Source organism: Loxodonta africana, chromosome 20 (genome assembly GCF_030014295.1).
Source record: "Loxodonta africana isolate mLoxAfr1 chromosome 20, mLoxAfr1.hap2, whole genome shotgun sequence".
Lineage (NCBI taxonomy): Eukaryota > Metazoa > Chordata > Mammalia > Proboscidea > Elephantidae > Loxodonta > Loxodonta africana.
In genome coordinates this window covers 81,965,099-81,971,697 of record NC_087361.1, presented here as the reverse complement: position 1 = coordinate 81,971,697, position 6,599 = coordinate 81,965,099, and positions in this window count along the sequence as shown.

The following is a 6,599-nucleotide window of genomic DNA, read 5'->3' as shown; positions in this document are numbered from 1 at the left end:
GTTTAGGTCAGGGTTAGGGTTAGGGTTAGGGATAGGGTTAGGTTTAGGGAAAGGGTTAGGGTTCGTGTGAGGGTTAGTGTTAGATTTACAGTTAAGCTGATGTTTTACAGTGTTACGGTTAGGGTCAGGGTTAGAGTTATAGTTAGGGTTAGGTTTAGGGTTAGGGCTAGACTGAGAGGATAGTTTAGGGTTAGGTTTAATTTTAGGGTTATGCTTATGGATAGGGTGAAAGTTAAGTTAAGATTAACGTTAGGGTTAATATTAGAGTTAGGTGTTTGGGTTAAGGTTAGGATCAGGTCAGGGTTAGGTTTAGGGTTAGTGTTAGTGTCAGGGTTAGGTTTTGGTGTTTGGGTTAATGTTAGGGTTAACTTTAGGGTTAGGGTTTAGTTTAAGGTTAGGGTCAGGGTGAGGTTTAAGTTAAGGGTGAGGGTTGAGCTTAGGGTTAGTGTTAGGGGTTAGGGTTAGGGTTAGGGTTAAGGTTAGGATTAGGATTAGGGTTAAGATTAGTTTTAGGGTTAGGGTAAGTGTTACGGTTAAGTCATGGTTAGGTTTAGGGCTAGGTAAAGGTTAGAGATAAGATTAGGTTAAGGGTAGGGTTTAGGTTTAGATGTTAGTGTGAGGGTTAGTGCTAGGTTTCCATTTCTGCTGAGTGTGTAGGGTAAGTTTTAGGGTTAGGATTAGGGTTAGAGATAGATTTAGGGTCAGGGTTAGGATTATGTTTAAGGTTAGGGTTAGGTATATGGTTAGGATTAGGGTTAGGGTCAGGTTTGGGGAGATTTAGTATTATGTTTAGTTTTAGGGCTAGGGTTAGGGTGAAGTTTATGTTAAGCGTGAGGGTTAGGGTTAGGGTTAGGGGTAAGGGTTCAGGTTAGGGTCAGGGTTAGGGTTTGCATTAGGTTTAGGGTTAGCTTTAGTTTTGGTTAGGGTTAGGATTTGAATGAAGTTAGGGTAGGTTTAGGGTTATGGGTAGGGTGAAATTTTGGTTAGAGTTATTGTTCGGGGTTAGGGTTAGGTTTGAGTTTATCGTAGGGTTAAAGTTAGGGTTAAGGTTAGGTTAGCGTTATGGTCAGGGTTAGGATTAGGATTAGGTTTAGGGTGAGGGTTACGGTCCGAGTTATTGTAAGGGTTAGTTTTAGGGTTCCAGGTGGGCCAAGGTTAAGGTTAGGGTTAGGTTTAGGGGTAGGGATAGGTTTAGAATTAGGGTGAGCTTTAGGTTAGGGATAGGGTGAAGTTTAAGTTAGGGTGAGGGTTAGGGTTAGGGTTATGGCTAAGGTTTGGATTAGTTTTCAGGTTAGTGTTAAGGTTGTGTTTCGTGTTAGGGTTAAGTTTACGGGTTCTGATTAGTTTTAGGGTTAGGGTTATGTTTAAGGTTAGGGTTAGGTTTAGTGTTACAGTTAGGGTTAGGGTTACGTTTTGTGTTAGGCGTTGTGGTTGGGGTGAGGTTTAGGTTTAGGGTTTGGGTTGGGTAGGGTTAGGATTATGGTTACGGTAAGGTGTTAGGTGTTAGAGGTGTAGTTTAGGGTTAGGGATTGGTGAGGGTTCCGGTTAGGCATTGTGGTTCTGGTCATGGTTAGGTTTGGTTTAGGGTTAGGGTCAGGTTTATGATTAGGTTTCGGGTTAGTGTTAGAGTTAGTGTTAGGGTGAGAGCTACCTTTAAAGTTAGGGTTAGGTTTTGGTGTTACGGGTTAGGTTTGGGGTTAGGGTTAGGGTTATCATTAGGGCTTAGGTGTTAGGGTTAGGGATAGCATTAGGGTAAGGGTTGTGGGATACCGTTAGGGGTTAGAGTGAGTGTTACGGTTAGTTTTACATTTAAGGTGAGGGTTTAGGATAAGTGTCCCGATTATCGTTAGACATAGAGTTAGGGGTAGGTTTACGTTTAGGGTTAGGTGTAGGGTAAGATTTAGGTTTAGTTTCAGGTTTAGGGGTAGAGTTAGTGTTCTATTTAGGGTCAAGGTTAGAGTTTGGGTTAGGGTTAGGATTAGGTCTAGGGTTAGGATTAGGTTTAGGGTTAGGTTGAGGGGTATTTTAAGGGTTAGGTTTAGGGTTACAGGTGGACTAGCATTATGGTTAGAGTTAGATTTAATGTTAGGGGTTGGGTTAGGTTTAGGTTTAGGACTAAGGTTAGCGTTAGGGTTTGGATGAAGTTTAGGATAGGGTGAGGGTTATTGTTAGGGTTAGGGCTAGACTTTGGGTTTGTGTTCATGTTAGTGCTAAGATTAGGTTTAGGATTCAGGTTAGGGTTAGTGGTTATGTTCAGATTAGGTTTAGGTTTAGGGTTAGTGTGAAGTTTAGGTTAAGGGTGAGGGTTAGGATAAGGGTTTGCATTAGGGTTTGGATTATAGTCAGTGTTAGAGTTTAGGTTTAGGGTGTTAGGGTTAGGTTTATGGTTAGGGAAGGGTTAAGTTTAGGGTTAATGTTAGGGTTAGGGTTAGATTAGGGTTACTGTTCGTCTTCGGGTTAGGGTTAGGGATAATGTGAGGGATAGATAGCATTAAGTTTAGGGTTGGGGGTACGGTTAAGGGTTAGGGTGAGGGTTAGGTTTAGGTTTACATTGAAGGTGAGGGTTTAGTGTAATTGTTATGGTTAGGGTTAGAGTTAGAGTTAGGCTTATGGTTAGGGTGAAGTTTCAGTTAATAGTCAGGGTTAGGGTTAAGGTTAGAGTTATGCTTAAGGTTAGTGTCATGGTTAGGTTTAGGGTTAGGTTTAGGGTAGGGGTAAGGTTAGGGTTTAGGTTAGGTTTACGGTAAAGGGTAGGGCTAGGTTAGGGTTAGGTTTAGAGTTAGAGTTAGTGTTAGGGTTTAGGGTTAGGGTTAGGGTCAGGTTTAGAGTTATTGTTAGGGTTAGGGTTAAGTTAGAGTTAAGGTTAGTGTTAAGTTTAGGGTTAGGGTAAGGGTTAGGATTAGGTCAGGGTTAAGGTTAGGATTAGGGATAGGGTTAGGGTTAGGGAAAGGGTTAGCGATTCATGTGATGGTTAGTGTTAGGTTTACAGTTTAGCTGATGTTTTAGAGTGTTATGGTTAGGGGTATGGTTAGAGTTAGGGTTAGGGTTAGGGTTAGGTTTAGGGTTAGGGCTAGACGGAGGGGATAGTTTAGGGTTAGGTTTAGTTTCAGGTTAGGCTTAGGCTTACGTTTAGGGTGAAGCATACTTTAAGGATGAGGGTTAGGACTAGTGTTAGCGTTACGTGTTTGCGTTAAGGGTAGGGTTAGATTTAGGGTTAAGGTTAGTATTAGGGTCAGGTTTACGTGTTTGGGTTAATGCTAGGGTCAGGTTTAGGCTTAGGTTTAGGGTTCAGTTTAGGGTTAGTGTCAGGGTGCATTTAAAGTTAAGGGCGAGTGTTGAGCTCAGGTTAGCGTTAGGGGTTAGGGCTAGGGTTAAGGTTAGGATTAGGTTTAGGGATAAGTTTATGTTTATGCTTAGGTTTAGAGTACATGTTAGGGTTAAGTCATTGTTAGGTTTAGGGCTAGGTTAAGGTTAGAGATAGGGTTAGGTTAAGGGTTGGGGTTAGGTTTAGATGTTAGGGTGAGGGTTAGTTCTAGGTTTCCAATTAAGCTGAGTGTGTAGGGTAAGTTTTAGGGTTAGGATTAGGGTTAGGGTTAGAGTTAGGTTCAGGTTTGGGTTAGGTTTATGGTTAGGCGGAGATTTAGTGTTATATTTAGTTTTAGGGTTAGAGTTAGGGTGAAGTTTATGTTAAGCGTGAGGGTTAGGGGTTAGGGTTCAGGTTATGGTCCGGGTTAGGGTTAGGTTTACATTTAGGGTTAGGTTTAAGTTTAGTTTTATTTTTGGCTAAGGTTAGGGTTTGAATGAAGTTAGGGCAGGTTTAGGGTTACGGTTAGGGTGAAATTTTGGTTAAGGGTGAGGGTTTGTTTTAGGTTTAGGGTTAGGGTTAGAGTTAGGGTGAGTGTTTAGGTTTAGGTTTAAGGTTAAGTTTAGGTTTAGGCTAATGATTAGGTTTAGAGTTAGGGTTAGGGGTTATTGTTTCGGTACGGTTTAGTGTAGGGTTATGTTTAGGGTTAAGTATAGTGTTAGGGTAAGAGTTAGAGTTCCATTTACAGTTGAGTGTTTTGGGTGTTACTGTTAGGGTTAGGGCTACGGTTACAGTTAGAGTTAGGGTTAGAGGTTAGGGTTAGGTGTAAGTTTATGGTAGCCTTAATGTTAGGTTAAGGTTAGGTTAGGGTTAGGGACAGGGTTAGGATTAGGTTTAGGGTGAGGGTTAGGGTCAGAGATATTGTAAGGGTTAGGTTTAGGGTTACAAGTGGGCCAAGGTTAAGGTTAGGGTTAGGTTTAGCGTTAAAGTTAGGGTTAGCTTTAGGTTAGGGATAGGATGAAGTTTAAGATAGGGTGAGGGTTAGGGTTATGGCTAAGGTTTGGGTTAGTTTTCGGGTTAGTATTAAGGTTATGTTTAGGGTTAGGGTTAAGTTTATGGGTTGTGTTTAGTTTTAGGGTTAGGGTTAGATTTTAGGTTAGGGTTAAGTTTAGTGTAACAGTTAAGGTTACGGTTTGTGTTAGGCATTGTGGTTGGGGTGAGGTTTAGGTTTAGGGTTAGGGTTGTGTATGCTTAGGATTATGGTTATGGTAAGGTGTTAGGGGTTAGAAGTGTAGTTTAGGGTTGGGGGTGAGGGTTCTGGTAAAGCATTGTGGTTCTGACCATGTTTAGGTTTGGTTTAGGGTTACGGTTAGGTTTATGATTAGGTTTCAGGTTAGTGTTCGAGTTAGAGTTAAGGTTTGGGTTAGGCTTTGGTGTTAGGGGTTAGGGTTTGGGTTAGTGTTAGGGTTATTGTTAGGGCTCAGGGGTTCAGGTTAGTGTTAGGGTTAAGGTTACGGATAGCATTAGGGTTAGGGTTGGGGATACGGTTAGGGGTTAGGGTGAGGGTTATGGTTAGTTTTACAGTTTAGGTGAGGGTTTAAGTTAAGTGTCATCATTAGTTTTAGAGTTAGAGTTAGGGTTATGTTTAGGGTTATGGTTAGGTGTAGGGCAATATTTAGGTTTAGGTGCGGGTTTAAGGTTAGAGTTAGTGTTCAATTTAGTGTCAAGGTTACATTTAGGGTTAGGGTTAGGTTTAGGTCTAGGGTTAGGATTAGGTTTAGGTTTAGGTTCAGGGCTATTGTAAGGGTTAGGTTTCGGGTTACATTTGGACTAGCGTTATGGTTAGAGTTATGTTTACGGATAGGGTTTGGGTTAGGTTTAGGTTTAGGGTTTGGATGAAGTTTACGATAGGGTGAGGTTTATTTTTATTGTTAGGGCTAGAGTTTGGGTTTGTGTTCAGGTTAGTATTAAGGTTAGGTTTAGGGTTCGGGTTAGGCTTGGTGTTATGTTTAGGGTTAGGGTTAGGTTTAGCGTTAGTATGAAGTTTAGGTTAAGGGTGAGGGTTCAGACAAGAGTTAGGATAAGGGTTAGGGTTTTAGTTAGTGTTAGGTGTTAGGTTTAGGGTGTTAGGTTTTTGGTGAGGGTAGGCTTAAGTATATGGTTAGTGCTAGGGTTAGGGTTAGATTAGAGTTACTGTTCGTATTAGGGTTAGGGTTAGGGATAAGGATAGGGAGAGCGTTAGGTTTAGGGTTGCGGAAATGGTTAAGGCTAGGGTGGTGGTTAGGGTTAGGTTTACATTTAAGTTTTTGGTTTAGGTTAATTGTTAAGATTAGGGTTAGAGTTAGGGTTAGGGTGAAGTTTCAGAAAATAGTGAGAGTTAGGGTTTAGGTTAGAGTTAGGTTTAAAGTTAGTGTTAGGGTTAGATTTAGGGTAGGTGTAAAGTAGGGTTAAGGCTCGGTTTACTGTAAAGGGTTGTGCTAGGTTAGGGTCAGGGTTAGGGTTAGAGTTAGAGTTATCGCTAGGGTTTAGGTTGAGGGTTAGGGTCAAGTTTAGAGTTATTGCTACGTTTAGGGTTAGTGTTACGGTAGATTTAGGGTTAGGGTTAAGTTTAGGCATACGGTACGGGTTAGGTTTAGGTCAGGTTTAGGTTAGGATTAGGGATAGGTTAGGGTTAGGGAAAGAGTTAGGGGTTCGTGTGGTTGTTAGTGTTAGGTTTATACTTAAGCTGGTGTTTTAGGGTGGTAGGGCTAGGGTTAGGCTTAAAGTTAGGGTTAGGGTTAGATTTAGGGTTAGGGCATAGTTTAGGGTTAATTTTTCTTTAGGGTTAGGTTTAGGTTTAGGTTTTGGGTGAAGATTAGGCTAAGGATGAGGGTTAGGGTTAGTATTAGGGATAGGTGTTTGGGTTCATGTAAGGGTCAGGTTAACGGTTAGGTTTAGTGTTATGCTTAGGATTCGGTTAGGGTTAGGCTTAGAGAGAAAAGACTCGTGGTAGTCATTTTCTGGATGAGGAACGAGTACGCAGTGTTGGCCTTAAGCTGTTGTGAAGGCTCGTTTTAGCCCAGGGAAAACAAAGCGCCTGGGGAAATCCGATCAAACCCTGGTGTCTTTCCACAGTTCAAAGTGTGGAACTGCAGACTCTTTTCCAAATAAGAGAGTGCACAGGCAACAGCAGCCTGCACGTTTCTCAGTGGAAGGGAGAACTCCCTGACTTCTTCCAGTCCTCTGAGCAAAGCAGGCAGAAGGAGAAAAACTTTCTTTCCTTCCTCTTTTCTGCAATGAATTCATTTGCTCTTGC